This window comes from Hylobates moloch, unplaced genomic scaffold, assembly GCF_009828535.3.
Source record: "Hylobates moloch isolate HMO894 unplaced genomic scaffold, HMol_V3 SCAFFOLD_14, whole genome shotgun sequence".
NCBI classification, from domain to species: domain Eukaryota; kingdom Metazoa; phylum Chordata; class Mammalia; order Primates; family Hylobatidae; genus Hylobates; species Hylobates moloch.
This window is the reverse complement of record NW_026652289.1, coordinates 15887811-15906380: the sequence shown is the minus strand read 5'-3', so window position 1 is coordinate 15906380 and position 18570 is coordinate 15887811. Positions and strand designations below refer to the sequence as shown.

General features: G+C 36.1%; 1 long non-coding RNA gene across 2 annotated transcripts; it reads left to right on the top strand.

Annotated features, from left to right (window-relative positions):
- Window positions 1-200: 200 nt before the first annotated feature.
- On the top strand, window positions 201-13622 carry LOC131381183 (uncharacterized). Of its 2 annotated transcripts, XR_009209732.1 has the most exons (4): window positions 201-325; window positions 1804-1946; window positions 3592-3909; window positions 5269-5626. It is a non-coding gene; the product is annotated as an uncharacterized LOC131381183 (long non-coding RNA). The 2 variants fall into 2 exon arrangements; XR_009209733.1 differs by lacking the exons at window positions 3592-3909; window positions 5269-5626 and adding an exon at window positions 13511-13622.
- Window positions 13623-18570: the final 4948 nt, after the last annotated feature.

Below are 18570 nucleotides of genomic sequence, written 5' to 3'. Positions count from 1 at the left end.
TTAACCCACCTGTTTAACACCACCAGCTTACCCTTGAATTCTTTCCTGGGCAAAGCCAAGAACCCTCCCTGGCTAAGCCCCAGTTTGGGGGCTTGCCTGCCCTGCATCACAGTGACTTTTCTGGAGTTAAGTTGTTGCCACGGGTGCTATAGTGATGAGAATTGAGGTCTTGATTGGTCACTGGTGTGCTTGTTAAAGTGGAGCTGGAATTAGTTCTGGGTGATGACTGACTCTGTTTGCAGGTTCCTGGGATTCCTGCTTATAGGAGCAGGGTGACTTCTGCTTAAGCATCTGTTTGCATCACATTCCTCACCACTCAGGAGAGGTCAGTATGGGAGAGCTGCATTTTCGGTTCTTATATGAGAACAGGATCTAAAACTTGCCATCAGTGTTTTGCCAAAGCTGAAGGAAGAGAAACACTGGATGGACAAATACCAGGTAGATGTGTCTATTCCTTTATGCTTTAAAACTCAACCTGTTATGTAAGCCAGAACAGAAAGGAACGCAGAACTCATCTGGGCCATTTTATGTTATCCACCTGAAATTGCTGTCCCCATCTCCATAACACGTTTTTCTCATGCAAATAATTTCCAAAGAAATAGAGTTATGCAAATCATGTCTTTCTTTACCACCAGAGTGCTTTTGAGGATGTGGCACACTCCATTAGCAGTTGTCTTCTGTTCATAAGGACCCAGAAATTTTTCTCCAATCCTAATACCAAGAATAAATATGTTTCTTCTTGGAAGTCTATTTTTTTTTCTATCTTCTGAACACTGTGAATTGTACAACATGATTACATCTCTTCAGTGATTGCTGGAAAGCTCAGGACAAAGTGTGTAGATTTTGAGCCAAATTTAGCTTAGAACTAAAATCATTTTTAGCATTAGGTATGGAAGTCAAAGCGCCATTTATGTGTGTATGTGTGTGTGTGTGCACTAATCTCATTTCTGGCTATACTTTTTCTCTATTTTATTCTAATCTCACCTATTTTAATGCCTTTATTTTCTAGTATCAAGATTAAAGACATATACAGAAACATTTTTAAAATATGAGCAATCAATAAAGAAAAATTTAAATTAAAAAGGTTAAAATATCAACAAAAAATTCAACTGTGCATCTCTCTTGCCTTACATACATGTGTGCCTGTGTATATGCACATATACATATAAACTAAATTTTCTTGTATGTATTTTTATAAAGTATTTTTTCAAACTTAAAAATCAATCACTTTTTTTCCCATAGGACTACATGGCATTCCATTTTATAAATGTATTATAATTTATTTAAAGAGCCTCTTACATTGTCAGACATTTGAGTCTTTTCCAGATTTTTGCTGTTATAAACAACTGTGTCACACTATCTTTATAACAACTATTTGTGCACTTTATTCATGAATATATTTCAATAATTCTTAAGCATGGCTGTGCATCAAAATTATTCTGCCTAATAATCTCTTTAAATCCTTTGAGACCAAATTTAAATTTTACCTTTTCTAGAAATAATTTCTAAGGAAGCCTGTCATCTGTCCTACAGAGAATTATTATACTCTCTAATATTTCCCCATAGACTTTTTATATATTTTTGAGGGATGTTAAACTATTTTTAATGTATCTATTTCAATAAGCAAGTATTGTATTAAAAGTGGCTTTTAACCAAGAATGTGCATCAGAATGCTATAGTTGTGAAATACACTGTGAGTTCTGCTTCCCCTAAGGATGCAGAAAACCTCAAGAGAATGGAGCTCCTCATCTGACATAAGAAAAAGCTGGATAACTTACAAGATAATACCTATTTTATTTTTAGGTTACCACATTGGTGAGGTCCATCCCATGGCAACAAAATGAATGAAATTCCAAAGAGTGGCACCATTCGGAAGGAATATGGGCACATGACCTGCTTCACCTTTTCAAGGGCACAATAGGAAGAGGGGACCACTATAGAAACCAGTAAGAAGCAGTCAGCTAAAATTTTAAGAAATTCCTAAAGGCCAAGTGTGGGCTAGAGTTTCCCTTTGGTGTAGTGGGGAGCGGCAGGCGCAAGGGGAGTTAGTATCTATTTGCAAGGTCTTATCAAGGGCTTCCACCCAGTGCTCAAGATTGGGATAAGGCAGAAGAGGCCTCCCTTGGTAGCACAGGCATACCAGGAGGCGATTGTCTGCCACTGGCGAAGACAGGAGACACTGCCTGCTCCTCTAGACCCTTCTCTCATAGGAAAAGACATGAAACACTCCTGTTCCCATGGCCGAAGGAAACATCTACTGCTTTTGTGCAAGAAGGAGAAGTAAAAACTGCTAGAAGGCAGGAAACTCTCATAGGACCGAGATCCTACAAGGAATACAAAGCAGAATTCTGCTACCTCTGAGGATGGGACAGAAAAGTTTCTCTTTCCCCAAATCTACCATAGATATAAGAAAGAATTTGGCTGCCATGGAGAGGAAGAGCAAGAACAATTTTTTAAAAACATACATCGAAGACCCAGGTGCACAGGGTGGACCAGGAGAATCAAGAATTACCGTTTCTACTGCAAGGCTAGCTCCAGATTACAATATGTGGTCTATCATTGAGGAAAGGGGCAAGAGCATGGAGAGAGACCCTGTGTTCTGCAAGCATGCAGGAACTTCTGGAAGCTCAGAGAGAAAAGGAACCCTGAGAAAAACTCTCCAGCACACTGGGTCCTAATTTAGGTAGACGGTGACAGCGGCCCACTGCAAGAGGACTATGAAGTCTGTGATGCACTGAAGGCAATGATGGCAAGGAGAAATCGAAACCCCTCTCACTCCTGAATAGACGGACTCAAACTCCCCTCCCCATCCATCCTCACCCCCACACACATGCATGCATGCATACATGCACATACACGCACAGGCATAAACTTCAACTTGACTGAAAGACATACACTCATGCCTTTTCCTGGGCATAAATACTATTGCCTCAGTCTCTACTGATATTCTACACATAAAATTTGGTACTGGATAAAAGATTAGAACACACACACAGATAAAAAAAATCAGACTCGGAGATATTGGAACTCTCAGATGGTAATTTTAATAATTGATATGTTAAGGGATCTAGTAGAAAAAGTAGACAAAATGCACAGACGCTGGAGAATTTCAGCACAGAGATAACAGTCACATGAAAATGCTAGAAACAAATTACATGGTATCCAAGATGAATCTCTTTGATGGGTTATTCCGCCAATTGGATAGCACCGAGGGGAGAATAAGTAAATTTGAGGATAGGTCAATAGAAATTAACCAAACTGAAACATACAATAAGAAAAAGAAAAACAAACAGAAAGAGAAGACAGGGATATTAGAATATTAGATTACAAAAATATTAAAGAAATAATGGCCAAAATTTTTCCCAAATTAAACAAAGACAACAAACCACAAATCCATGAATTTTAAAACAAATTGATCAGGATGAATACTAAACAAATCAAACTTAAATACTTCACTCCCAAGCTTCTGGAAACCAGAGATAAAGAGTCAATCTTGAAGTCATCAGGGTAAAAGAAACATTACATAAAGGGAAATGGTGATACTAATTAATTCAGATTTCTTTTTGTAAACAATGTGTATTTGTTTCCTAGGGCTGCCCTAACAAATTCCTGCACAATGCGTAACTTAAAATAAGAGAAATTTGTTTTCTTATGGTTCTGGAGACTAAAAGCCTGAAATCAAGGTGTCAGCAGGGCCATGCCTGCTTCCTGGGAAGGCTGTAGAGAAGAACCCTTCTTTGCTGCTCTCAGCTTCAAGTGGTTGCTACAATCCTTGGCTTACAGCTGCATCACTCCGGTTTCTGCCCCTGGCTTCACATGGCTTCTTCCCTCTGTGTGTGCTTGTGTTTCTCCAAATCTCCCTCCCTTTATAAAGACACTGGTAATTGGATTACCACTCACCCTGATCAAGTATGACCTCATTTTAACTGGTTTACATCTGCAAAGGTTAAGTGCTAGGTTTAGGACTTCAGCATATCTATTTGGGGACACAGTTCAACCAACAACAGATGTCCAAGAAGTTGTGAATTAAATGAGTTTGTAATCAACATTTAGATATTGGGGGAATTAATTTGTTAAATCCTTAAATTTTCTTTAACTGGTTATGTAAGTATGATGTGACTATCTAACAGAATGTAGTTGGTTTCATGTAGAAAAATAATTTCCTTGTTTAATACAAGATATATACATATTCATTACACCAAATAAAACCAAATGAAATATATGCTAGACATTTATGAATAAATCAATGAAAGAAGGAAAGACTATTGGAAAAAAAATCACCCATTGTTGTAATTTTGAATACAAATGTTTGAAGCCAATCAATCCCAACCTTTAGAATACTTATATTCTATTTTTGTCTTATTATCATTTCATCGAATCATATTTGGAACTTTAAATGTTCAGTTTGGACCATTATTCTGTTTTTTTCTTTTTTGATGTGCTGTTTGAAAAGCATATGTGTGTGTGTGTGTGTGTGTGTGTGTGTGTGTGCAAGCGCACCTCTGTTAGTTGTGTGAGAAATGACTTTAAGGTTGAACTGTAGGTATATAAAGCATGCATTGGTGAATCGATTCTTGTTTCTGGGCTTATGAGTAGCTAGTGTGACATTTGAAAAATGACCTTAATGAGAGTTTTTCTTTTCTATGCCCTATAGTTGTATGTGACACCACAGCCCAAGGTGACGGTGTCTTCACTTCAATGCCATCTTTTGTCCCAGAGGCAATTTTTGCTTTAGTTACCCCAAATGACATTGGAATAGACCCGGTGATGTTTTATTCATGAAAGTAGATCTTGTGAATATAGCTCCCAATACACCAGAGAGACAAAAATATCGCTACGATTGCACCTAAACTAATCTGTAGTTACGTAACAAATTAACACATAAATTAAATTTTCACTGCTAATGCCTGCTTAACTCTGTAATCAGACTTCAGTCTGGAATTCTACTGAAGTAATTAGGTTAGCTGAGATTTGCTCATCGAAGATCACTGAAAGCTAGAAAGTATATGGACCTCTGTTCTTAAGCCACATGCTTCATGCTCGGGGAGATTTTAAAGCTATATCCACAACTCTATGCCTATTCTTTTACATTTTACTGAATTTGATCAGCTGCTGGAGACTGTTTTTTTTTTTTTTTTCTTGAGAATGTATTTATCCCATTGTGGACATGTTCCTGTCTCCAATTCCCCCGCACTTTTCCTTTGCTCTTTATTGAGGAGTCATCATTGTGCTGAAGAACTTTCTGTTTTTCATATGATTGATCTTTAGGTGGTAGAGGAGCCCTCACTGAAATGCGGTTTAAAAAAAAAATTACACTCTTTCATCTTTGGTTTCATCTTCTAGAAGAAAGAAGAATTGAGCTATTTTACCAACTGTTGTGAACTATTCAAATTTCCTCTGGGGAGAAAAACCAGTTGCTTTCAAAGCTCTGAGGAGTATCAAAAAAATGCTCCTAGGCTAAATACAGTAAATAAAAGACAACGTGGACTTTCAAAAGACTGCTCCGGGGGCCTACAAGAAAGTTTTAGCTGGTGTGAGAATCACTGAAACAGAAACCTGAGGGGAAAAACCCAAAAAAACAAAATCAGATGAAATCAGAAAGAGTATCTATAAATTCAGCCTAAGTGCAGGGATACCTACATTCATTGTCCTGATGAAATAAAACACTGAAAGAAAATATGCGCAGTCTCTTTCCAGAGTTTGTGACCTTGCAAGTTAAAAATAGGATTTACTGATTTATGCATTAGATTCATTAATATGGACTTGTTCTTACATTTGCTCTTTAATCGGTCTTTATAGGTCATTATTTTTTACAACAGGCTCCTACCTTATCTTCTGGATTCTGGATTCACCACTTTAAATCTATTTTGTGAGCATGCGCTCTCTCTCTCTCTCTCTCTCTCTCTCTCACACACACACACACACACACACACAATGAAAAAGTAACTGAAGACATTGTTTAGGCCTGGTGGGGGGGACTTCAATCATCACCTTCGAAGAGTTGTCCTCGTGTAGACTTTTTCCTCATTGGATCGGGTTTGTTCTGTGAAACCAACAGCGTGTAACAGAAGTGATGGTGTGCTCATGAGATTAGATATTAAAAGACTATTGTTTCCTTCCTGGGTGTACTTTTGTTCCCTCCCTCCCTCCCTCCCCACCTCCATCTTTCTCTCTCTCTCTCACTGCTTCCTCTGGGGGAAGTCAGCTACTACCTAGTGAAGACACTCAGGTAGCCGCCTGTCAAGTCACGGAGATCTCTCAACAACCATCTGAGAGAGCTTGGAAGCAGACCATTCAACCCAGACAAGCTTTGCCATGAGACAGCAACCCCAGCTTCTGGTTTGGCTACAGCCTAAGACACCCTGAGCCAGAACCATCCAGCTAAGCCCCTGGCAGATTCCCCACCCACAAAAATGCTGAGATGTCACATAAGTATTGCTTTAAGCAGCTCAGTTTGGGATAATTTATAATATATCATTAACATGGATTTCTTTAAAAAAAAAAAAAAACCTAAAAACCTATTTTCAACTTCCTTAACATTAAAGTTCTCTGCCTACCCTCATGTTCGTTCACATTTTTGTCTTACCCGGTCTGTCTAGTCTGCTTTATTATTCACCCCAGATGAGTTCTATATACTTGCCTAGCCAGAATACTTTTGTTTTTCATCTGCTTATGCCTTCATCTCCATTAATTTTATTCATATGCTTCCTTCTGGGCAAAAATACCTATTCCTTTCATTTTACTGTACTACTTAAATAATGTCTATTCATTAAATCAACATACTTCTTGAATTCTTCCAGGAGTAACCTGGAGCACTCTAACCGCTTTGTTGTCTCCCTCCATAGCAGTTAAAAATTGCAGTATATAGTTAGCCTTTCAGACCATATTTTATACTGGTCATTAAACATGCCTCAGAGGCAATTCTATAATACTTGTTGGTTGACTGTGTGCTTAACTTAATCAGAATAAGGAAAGAGCAATTCTCGTTTCCATTAAAATTAAAGTACATATATAGGAATACATATATGCATACATACATACATACACATATACATACATATATACATATGATAATAGTCTTTATCATAAAATGTTTTCACTGTAGTTTGCAATAAATAATTATGAGCTTCTACACCACACAATGCAATCCTTCAATTCAGGAATTTTTATACTCAATCTTGTATTTCCTCAGTCTAACACAGTGTCTGTCATAGACAAGTTATTCAATAGAATTACTGAACTGGAGAGATTTGATTTTTATTGTCATTTCTCTTCCTATCTGTGCATTAGTGAAGGTTGATAATCATGTCGAATGACAGAAGGAAATGAAGTACATTAGGAGTGCACTTAATCTACAAATTGGATCATCAATACCTACAGAATGGAGAGTAAAATATGCTCTATATTAATATACCTGCCATTGGTTTTCCAAGGACAGTTGATTCATTTCACACATACCCTGGTGGTATGTGAGGCAATCCTGTGCCTGCCCTTTGACAAATAAAGAATATCAGGTGTTAAGTTGTATAATAATATTCACAAAACATCCATTGCCAATATCTGAAAAAATCAAAATAAAACTCATTCTTCCAGGTGCGTTACTTCTTTCCTATGTTTCTGCTTCTACTAGAAACATGATTGGTGATATTCTTTTAGTTGCTTTTAAAATTCTTACTATGATATTCAAGGCCTTTCAGGTATAGATTCTTACCTACCATTCCAGGTTTAGCTCTCTAGTGACACTAGACCACTTTAGATTTCATTACTTGCCTTACTGATAGGACGGCCAGCATTAGCAAACAAATTCTGGCAATTTGAAAACCCAGTTAAATTTAAATTTTAAATAAACCCAGGAAAACAAAAAATGATAATGCATTGACAATGATTGTCTTGGAACAAATAAAAGCTTTCCATTGTTTATATTTTCATGGAACAGGTATATTTTGGAGAACTTAGAAGTAAGAGAATATTATTGTCTTCTGAGAATCAACAAGTAAATCAACACAACGTAGGAAAATTTGGTTGACTGTGAAATATCAACAATAAATATTGAATGTGGGACCTGATAAAGAGTTTTCTATGATATTGTAATAATGTAATCTGTATTAACTCGGTAGAATATTTGATTAGCTGGAAAACTCCTCACTGGTTCACTGTGACATAGCAGCTTTCACCTTTATTTGTTGCTCATCAAGAGTTAGTTGCACTTTTATCTACCAACCTATTTATTATACTAATACAATTTAGCTAAACATCATACAAACCAATGAAACTTGAGAATGAGAGTTGTTATTTCTATGAAAACTAAAATGAATATTTCAAAACTCTTCATAAAAGCAAGTTGCAAAGAAACACTGTTGAATTGGATGTGGGATTCAAAACAAAAACTGTAAAAAATTGAGAAAACAACAGCATCAACATAAAATTTCTCAATCATTTTATGTGCAGGTTGCTTTAAATGTGTATGAGTTTTTGATTCACTTTTAAAAAGCCAAAGCTAGAAATAATTGTGTGAATGAATGAATCTTTCCAGGTTTGGAGTTTAAAAAATGTTTACAGTAAATATATATTATTTTATGCTATCATTTTAATTCAATATTTTAAATCAGTGACAAACTACTGGTCCCTTTTCATGAAATAAGATATATGAAAGTTAAAATATTTATTGATATGTTAAATATATTCAAGAATATTAATGTTGCCTAAAGAAAAGATAAACAATATGAACAGAAGATCCTCAATGTATATGGCAGAAGAAATTTTAATTTAATATACTTTGATTATTTTAATTGGCAAGTTTATCCTTCTATGAAAATCAGTCCTTAAACTTATTCATGCTATCTTAGGTAAGAACTTTTGATTAAGTCATCTGAATTCACTTTCCTTTGATTATTTTTGTAAAGCAGTTGTTTATTTTGATTTTTGTTTGACTTGCTACCTAACCTATTTACCAAGATAGACTGTAGCTAACCAGATGATGTAGATTTTTGTCTTTGGCTCTGATAACTCTTTGAAATATATTAGCCCACAATAATCAAAACAGCATGGTTGTGGTACCAAAACAGATGTATAGACCAATGGAACAGAACAAAGGCCTCAGAAACAGCACCACACGTTTAAAACCATCTGATCTTTGACAAACCTGACACAAACAAGCAATGGGGAAAAGAATCCCTATTTAATAAACAGTGTTGGGAAAACTGGCTAGCCATATGCAGAAAACTGAAACTGGACTCCTTCCTTACACCTTATACAAAAATCAACTCAAGATGGATTAAAGACTTAAACATAAGACCTAAAACCATAAAAATCCTAGAAGAAAACCTGGGCAATACCATTCAGGACCTAGGCATGGGCAAAGACTTCATGTCTAAAACACCAAAATCAATGGCAACAAAAGCCAAAATTGACAAATGGGATCTAACTAAACTAAAGAGCTTCTGCACAGCAAAAAACACTATCATCAGAGTTAACAGGTAACCTACAGAATGGGAGAAAATTTTTGCAATCTACCCACCTGACAAAGGGCTAATATCCAGAATGTACAAAGAACCTAAACAAATTTACAAGAAAAAAACAACCCCATCAAAAATTGGGCAAAGTATATGAACAGACACTTCTCAAAAGGAGACATTTATGCAGCCAACAAACATATGAAAAAATGCTCATCATCACTGGTCGTTAGAGAAATGTAAATCAAAACCACAATGCAATACCATCTCACGCCAGTTAGAATGGCGATCGTTAAAAAGTCAGGAAACGAGATGCTGGAGAGGATGTGGAGAAATAGGAATGCTTTTACACTGTTGGTGGGAGTGTAAATTAATTCAACCATTGTGGAAGACAGTGTGGTGATTCCTCAAGGATCTAGAACTAGAAATACCATTTGACCCAGTGATCCCATTACTGGGCATATACCCAAATGATTACAAATCATTCTACTATAAAGACACATGCACACATATGTTTACTGTGGCACTGTTCACAATAGCAAAGACTTGGAACCAACCCAAATGTTCATCAATGATAGACTAGATAAAGAAAATGTGGCACATATACACCATGGAATACTATGCAGGGACATGAATGAAGCTCAAATCATCATTCTCAGCAAACTATCACAAGAACAGAAGACCAAACACCACATGTTCTCACCTGTAAGTGGGAGGTGAACAATCAGAACACATAGACACAGGGAGGGGAACATCACACACTGGGGCCAGTAAGGAGGTGGGGGGCTAGGGGAAGGATAGAATTAGGAGAAATACTTAATGTAGGTGACAGGCTGATGGGTGCAGCAAATCACCATGGCACGTGTATACCTATGTAACAAAACTGCACGTTCTGCACATGTACCCCAGAACTTAAAGTATAATTTAAAAAAAGAAATATATTAGCCCTTGATCCCCTCAAAGAAGGAAAACAGTTCCTCCAACTTCTCAACCTATCTTAAATATTTGTTTCCCAACCAATTCAGCGCCTTTCTATAAATAATACAAACACAATCTCTGTTAAACTTACGTAGTCTGCATGACTTTGATAGTGACACTTATAGTACCTTTCGATGTATAAGTACTCATATACACATTTTATTTCTCCGACTGTTTTATAAAGTGCTTCAGGGCAGAGATTTATGTCTTCTAGTTTGTTTTATGCCTCATAAACCCAGAGAAGTATCTGGGACATAGAAAGTTGTATGTTGAATGTATTTGAGTTAAATTGAACTAATAAACTTCATGATGTCCAAAATCTAGTACCTCAGGCAGGAGGTGTTGCCCTATTCTTCAGCATAAACAGACAGTTACAGTTTGCCTACTAAAGGGAAACTTTAGGGAAAAGACTATTTCTCTTTGGCATACTGTAAAAATCTAACCATCTGGCCCCATATCTCCCCCAAAATGCCGTCCTATTAAAATGAAATATTTTTCCCTTTGGGTCCATGAACCAGAAAAGCAGCATCCTTAATTGTAAGACAGGGACGACTACCTATTAGCCATCTTGGCCCTGACGTTCCCTTTTTCTCTACGGAAGATTGTGCAAGATTTGAAGACAGAATTGAAAGCAAATGCAAGAGGTAGAATGACTAGGCTCTGCCAATTAGTTATTTTAGTTTCTATTGGGGAAATAACTTGTTGATAAGGATTTACTTAAACTGGGCATAAAATTATAATTGTTCTTAATAAAAAGAGGCATATATTAATATTAGAATATGGATATATTCAAAGAACTTTGCAGCTACACTAGTAAACTCAGGTACAAAGCCTTCCTCTGTTCTCTACTCTTCTGTTCTGTCATCTGATGGTATGAAGCATGCCACAATGAGAAAATTACCCTAACCTTTACCCGGCTTTCTTCTGGGAACACAGTTTCAGACAGCTTCCTTTCAGTTCAAGAGCTTAAATTTACCTTTATATCCTCTCTCAGATTTAATTTAATGTCTTCTTAATTCTTGTCTCTCTTTTTCTCACTTTTCCTTTTGTTTTACCTATTTTCTACCTCTGATATCATCCCTGTTTTTAAATTCTAAAGAATATCCTTTTGTGGAAATAGTAAATCTTTTTGTTTCTTTTGGGCTCAACTATTGATTTAATTTATTTTAAGTATTCTGGCCTACTCCTTTATTTTTCTCTATAGCCAAACTAAGTATCTCAGATTTATTTCTTCTTCTTTATAAAAATGTTTATGCCTTTTACAGTCATTATCTTCTATTTCAATTATAGATAAAATTTGAATAAACTCTCTTCTCCATATGACAGTTAATAAAAGTTAATGTTGATTTTATTTGTTATTTCTTGAGTCTAAAGTTCCCAACAAAAATGAGATTTGATTTGTGCATATGAACAACTTGCTCTCTGATGGGGTAGCACATAGAATTTTAAGATTCTTTAATTCTATATTTCTCTAAGTATAGCATGTATCTGATTTCTATGGAAAAATCTGTTAATGTGCATATTTTTGAGTCCCAAAACAAAGGATTCTGATTCAATAGGTAGGTCTCAGGTGGAGCCTAGAAGCTGATGTTCTTTAATCAATATCTTGGGTCATTTTGATGAATACATGCCATGACAAAGACTAATCATGTATCATGACAAAATTGTTAGACTGAAAACTCACATGCTTTCAATGAGTATTAATCACAGTATTCTGTGAGATTATCTATTTTATATAACATTTTCAGAGAGCCCTGGTAATATGGGGCGAGAATATGAAAAAGAGAAGTCCAAGTCAGAGCAATCAGGAAAGGGAAAGAAATAAAAGGCATCCAAATAGCAAAAAGTGCTCAATATCACTAATCATCAGAGAAATGCAAATTAAAACCACCATGAGATTCTGTTGCACACCAGGCAGAATGGCTATGATAAAAAAGACAAAAAACAAAGACGCTGGCGAGGCTGTGGAGAAAAGGAATGCTTACACACTGTTTTTGGAGACGTAAATTAGTTCAGCTACTCTGGAAAGCAGTTTGGAAATTTCTTAAATCCCTTAAAACAGAGCTGTCATTCAACCCAGCAATCCCATTACTGGGTGTATATACCCCCCCAAAAATAGATCATTATACCAAAAAGACACCACATGCACTTGTTGGCTCATTGTCATGTTATTTGCAATAGCAAAAGACATGAAACCAACCTAGGTGCTCATCAGTGGTAAACTGGATGAAGACAATGTGGTACATATACACCATGGAATACTATGCAGCCATAAAATAATGAAATCGTGTCCTTTGCAGCAACATGGATAGAGCTGGAGGCCATAATCTTAAGCGAATTAACAAAGGAACAGAAAACCAAATACTGCATTTTCTCACTTATAGTTGAGAACTAACATTGAGCACACATGGACATAAACATGGGAACAATAGACACTGCAGTCTACAAGAGAGAAGATAGAGGGAGGGGTGTGTGTGTTGAAAACTATGGGGTACGATGCTCACTACCTGGGTGCAATATATGTATGTAACAAACTTGCACATATACCATCCATATCTAAAATAAAGGTTGAAAATTTTAAAAATATTATGAAAAAGGCAAATTTATTCATACAACTATTTGATGAACATTATTGAGTGTCTGTAATATTCTAGGCCTTGGGGATGTTGTAATTTTAAAAAGGCAAAAACCCCTGCCCTCATGGAAGTTTAGTAAAGCAGTAGACTATGAACAAGGTAAATTACTGACATATATAACATATTAGCTAGATAAAAATTTGAAAGAGATTTAAAAAAACAGGGAGAACAAATCAAGTGGCAGGGATTGAAATTTTAGGTTGGGAGGCTAAGGAACGCTTCCTTGGGGAAGTGACTTTAGCATTAACATTGAAAAAAGTGAGCTTGTCTCCTACAACCCAGGGATCATATTCCAAATACACGGTAAAAAATATGACCTGGGTAAGCACAGACCTGTCTGATGAATCAAAATAGAGGCTGTTTTCACCTCATCCTCAATTCACCATCATCCTTTCTCTAACCTTCTCCCACCTCTTCTAAAGCTAGGTACCCTCATTTTGTCAGGTTTCTTTGGCCACAAGGAAAAGATTCCAATGAAGTTGTCATCACATAATTCACAGAATGAAACGGAAGCCACATCTACAGAGCAAGGCTCAGAAACAGACCAAGAACCAGAGCATTGGGGACCATTTGACTCTATTATCAAAGCCCTGCCTCTTGTAGAAATAAATTGAATCATTATTTCCCAGTTTGTATGGCATTCATCTTCATATCCACAGTCTACAGAGAGATAATCTGTCTGTGCACATGGCCCTTCCTTGGCTATACTGGCACACAACAAGGAAGCACTAGGCAAGAGGAACAGTTTAAGCTTTTGTAGAGGCAGTACTTCTAGAAATAGAAACCCATCCAGAGTGTACACAACGCAGGCAGCTAATGTTCACTACAGTCCTGATTCCTCCCAGCTCTGCAGACTCCACATCAATATCTACTAGAATCTGGTTTAATTTCCTTAGACCAATTTTTTTGCTATTAGTACGTTGTCTAAACTTTTCTGTCCTAATGAACTGGCAAATATAATGAGTTGTACATCAAATACCTACTCTTACAATGAATCCCACTGACAGAAACTGACGTAGGTTGGGAAACACATTTTTCTTTTCAGGATTTCTTTAGCTGTGTAGCTGGGCCGGAAGGCTACAGTTGGCTAAAGGCCAACTCCTGTGATTGACAGAAAGGAAACAGCAGCCATTGAAAGAGAAGGAGCAAGAAAATTGGCACTAGTTGCCTACTTAAAGCTAAAAATTAGAAAAATAAATTACTAAGAACTTTCAAAATGTGTACATGATCTTTTTTATTGACTAGAAAACTTCATTTTTTGAAACTTTGTGCAGTTTGTTTTTCATAAGTTTTCTGATCTCAGTGACCTCTTTCTTCTCTGCAGTCAACTTTGTGCAAAGCCTGATCCGGTTCCCACAGGAGCTTATGCAGTAGTGGCATTTGCAGTAGGTGGTGACGGTATTTCTAAAAATTTCTGTCTGTGCCGGAAAATAAGACATCGGCATTGACATTTCCAATTTGAGAACAATTGTGCTTCATTAATTCTGTATTATAAATGCCACTCCCGGATTTGGTTTTCTTTGATTTTTTTCTGATCCATTCGTTTCAATAATACTCTTTTCTACAGAATCATCTCATCTTTAATTTTGGTTGTTTATGCTGGTATCTTTCCACAGACCCTTTTTTATGATTGCAAATTATTTAATTTATCTGTAGAAAATATGAATTGTGGTATTATACATTGTCTCTGCTTCGGGGTCACAGGCATGTGTTTTAGATTTAAAAATGCTAATTTTTAATGCATTTATTCATAGTATTAGAATATAAAGGTGGTGAATCTAGGCTGAAATATAACTATTCTTGGGAAATGCATACATATTTCAATTTACTGATGTAGTAATCAAATAAGTAGTCTTTTTATTCAAATAAATGATTAGATAGAAATATTAAAATACAAAATACACATTTATAAATTGATTAATTTTGCCTCCCTACCTGAACACTGAGTCTTTCTATTTGAAATTGATGCCCATAATCTCTGAGGGGTATGGCAGGTGTTGGGAATTCTTGAAGTACTAATGTGTTGACTTTGGAGATTCTGGAGGAAATTTCTGTCCCTAGTTATTTTTGTCCTTATTCTCTTCGGTAGCTGAGACCTGTGAGATTCTGACTCTCGTCCCTGGCAGTGTGGACCGCAAAATCACTCTCTAGCGATTTGTTAGATGCCAAATATCTGAGCCTCACTCAGAATGTGGTGAATCATAATATCTGGGTCTTAGTTTAGACATTAAAAAAATCTCAGATGAATCTTATGTTCACTACAGTGTTGAAACTATTTAAAAATAGTCGTCTTTCCCCATAACGATAGTATTCAAATGCCAAATTCAGGTATTTTCTTCCAGTCTCTAAAACCTATCATGAATGTAATCTTAAAAAGAGCCAACACACTGAGTAGTTGATTGAACATCAAGTCAATCTTGTTATTCCCTTCTTGTCCTTTGGTGTCTCCAGACAGTATCCATCATGCTTTATAACCTGCCTAGTAACCTTGTCTCTGGAAAGCTTGGACTCAACCATTCAATTCCTGAGACTGCATTCCTCCTTATGGCCTAGCTCCTAGATATCTTTCTGTTTTTAATTCTTCACCCGCGCTGAGGTTAACTTTGTTGGAACAAGATACTTCAAGATTTGGCCAGAGTGCCATATATTATAGGAAGCACTCTTCAATCTCAGGCTGAGCAACTTGCTCCTTCTCTGAGCTCCCACCTATTCATTCCACCAAATCAACTTTGTTCACATTTGATTGCATTGCCAGTTGATTTTTAGAGTAGGCTTTCTCACTGGACAATGAATGGCCCTAGTGCAGGGATCTGGTATGACTTCTTGCTTTCTTGGAGCCTAGGGACTACTTGGCACCCAGTAAGCACATCGCAAAGACTTGTTGCACTAAAAGGAGTTGAGGCAACTGGTTTCTGTGCCAGAGTCTAGTTATGAAGCAAGATCTGATCTATTTTGCCATCTAATTCTAATCTGAGCTCTTTGATCATAACTTAACATATTGAAGAATAAAAGGGTCTCAGGAACATTTTGTTCTCTGACTAGATAATATTTACTTTAATATTTCAAATAATTGAGAGCTCCCATTTTCTTTAGACGTAATGAAAGTCCATGATATAAAATAAACTAATTATTGTTGAAGTCTAATTTTCAATTTGAGTGAAAGAAAATGAAACTTAAAAAAAGTCTTATTCAAGCCTATGGCCTAACAATAGTAATTATTTTCTTTTCACTGATTATAAGTTAGAGAGCACTGACGTCTTTGGTCTGCAAATGAGCCTCAGGTGAGCACAGTAGGTTTGAAAATAGTAATGTGATAATGGCTTTCAAAACAGACATCTGAGTTTTCTTGAACTCCTGTAAGTTCGCCATTCTGGAAATTCTGCATTTGGCTTGCCTAAAATGTGATATGTAAATCACAAAAGACAAGTTGAAGTTAATTCTGCATATTTTTCTTCTTTAAAACATATCTATGTTTATGTGTGTCATCAAAATGAGGTATTGCAAGATAGTCCTATAACTAAACGTTAGCAACGAAAAGAATGTAATTGCAAAACCATGCTAATTACTTCTGTTTCTAAAACTACTGAATGATTTATTATCTTACTAAGTATGTTTTAATAATTAGATCTTTGAAAAATTTAAATTTAAATGTCTAATTTAGGGCAGTCTATGTAATTCTGGTTGGAGTAAAACTAGTACAAAGTTTCAGAGAAAAATTTGGCAAAATGTATAAAAAGACAAGTATACACATTCTTATAAGTTCCTATCTATTGATGTATCCTAAAATGTGTTCCATGATGGGAAAAGTTTTTTATAAACACATTTATTGCAGATTTTTAATTATGGTTCCAACAAGAAAAAAAAATGAAAAGTTCAACAGTCGAGTAAGATTACCACTCAGTGAAGGGTTTGTGGTTAGTATTAGATTTCTTTTAACATCTTTTCTATCTTTTTGAAAATAGTTATGATGCAACATTTATTTCTTTGGCAATCAAAAACAGGTAAAACAGCTTTACTGTTTTATTTGAAAATATAATGAATTAACAGTTTACTGGAAGCAGTTTTTAATGAGTGGTTCTACTAAGCACTAAAAATGTCCATAAATCACCATGTTAGGTGCTGTGTCTTGAGCAGTTGATGGATCTTTTAGAGTTAGCAGTTGTAGGGACAGCATAAACCAAATCAGTAAAGGTTTGCTGGACCTTATACTTAATACCAAGCTCTAGGATGTATTCATAAGTCAGAAAAACCTACTCTTAATTTCTTAATTTCAAATTGTAAAATTTCTTAATTACAAATCCTAGCTACCTCCAAGTTGCCTTTTCATTGCACAATAAATCACACAGACACACATTTTAATTATATATATTCAACAACTCCAAGAATGGTGGCTGTCAGTTTCATCCATACTTCTTATGAAAGGGTGTGTGTGAGACATAATAAGAAATATATCTAGTTATCACAACATTCTGTGAAAGGGAATAATTTTCTTTTTCTTGGCAATAACAAATGGGTCATGTTCTATCTATGTCTCTCTGTCTCCGTCTATGTTTATCTATCTATCAATCTACCTATCTACTCATAAGCATTCTTGAAAGGACTCTGATTGGGAGCATGTGCAAGTCCTTAGAATCCAGAAACTATATTCAAACAGAATTTCACATGCAATCCTGATGTCCATTTTCTCATTCCCTTCAAAGAGAGCATCTTGTAATGGGTACATACAATAATGTATGGGTTAAGAATATTATTTGTTTTCACTGAACCTATTAATTTGTCCTCTCCTTAGTACCCCTCAACTTGGGTGGTTCTTTCTCTACCCCTGGGGCACTGTTTCACTGCTACTTACTGGTCACTCTAGTTTATTCAAACATTATTCTCCAGAATGATGTGCCCCTGGAAAACTATCCAGTAAGGAGAAGGTCTGAGGTGGGACTCCTCTTTTCCTTGCACCAGGTTATGCAGAGAGGCATGTGTTTCTTTATTTCCCTACTAAAGAGGTAAGTTAGTTATAAAGGAGAATGCTAAAGTGTATTTAAGGTCAGGAATGTTCCCTAGTGTCCCCTTCCCACCCTCTACTTTTGGATCTAGCATCCTTGGCTCTCCAGTTCAAACTTTCCTCACTAAAATGCCATCTATTTCAAGTTCATATGTGTCAATCTCTAGCACCTCTCTCCCAAAATTGGTTGCCATTGGGAAGTAGCTCTTGGCCCACACAAGTGATCAAAACTGCAGGCCCTGGAACTCAAATATTTCTTTATTTTATTTGGCTGAGTCCTTTATATATATATATATATATATTTTTTTTTTTTTTTTATATTATACTTTAAGTTCTAGGGTACATGTGCACAACGTGCAGGTTTGTTACATATGTATACATGTGCCATGTTGGTGTGCTGCACCCATTAACTCATGATTTACATTAGGTACATCTCCTAATGCTATCCTTCCCCCCTCCTCCCACCCCACAACAAGCCCCAGTGTGTGATGTTCCCCTTCCTGTG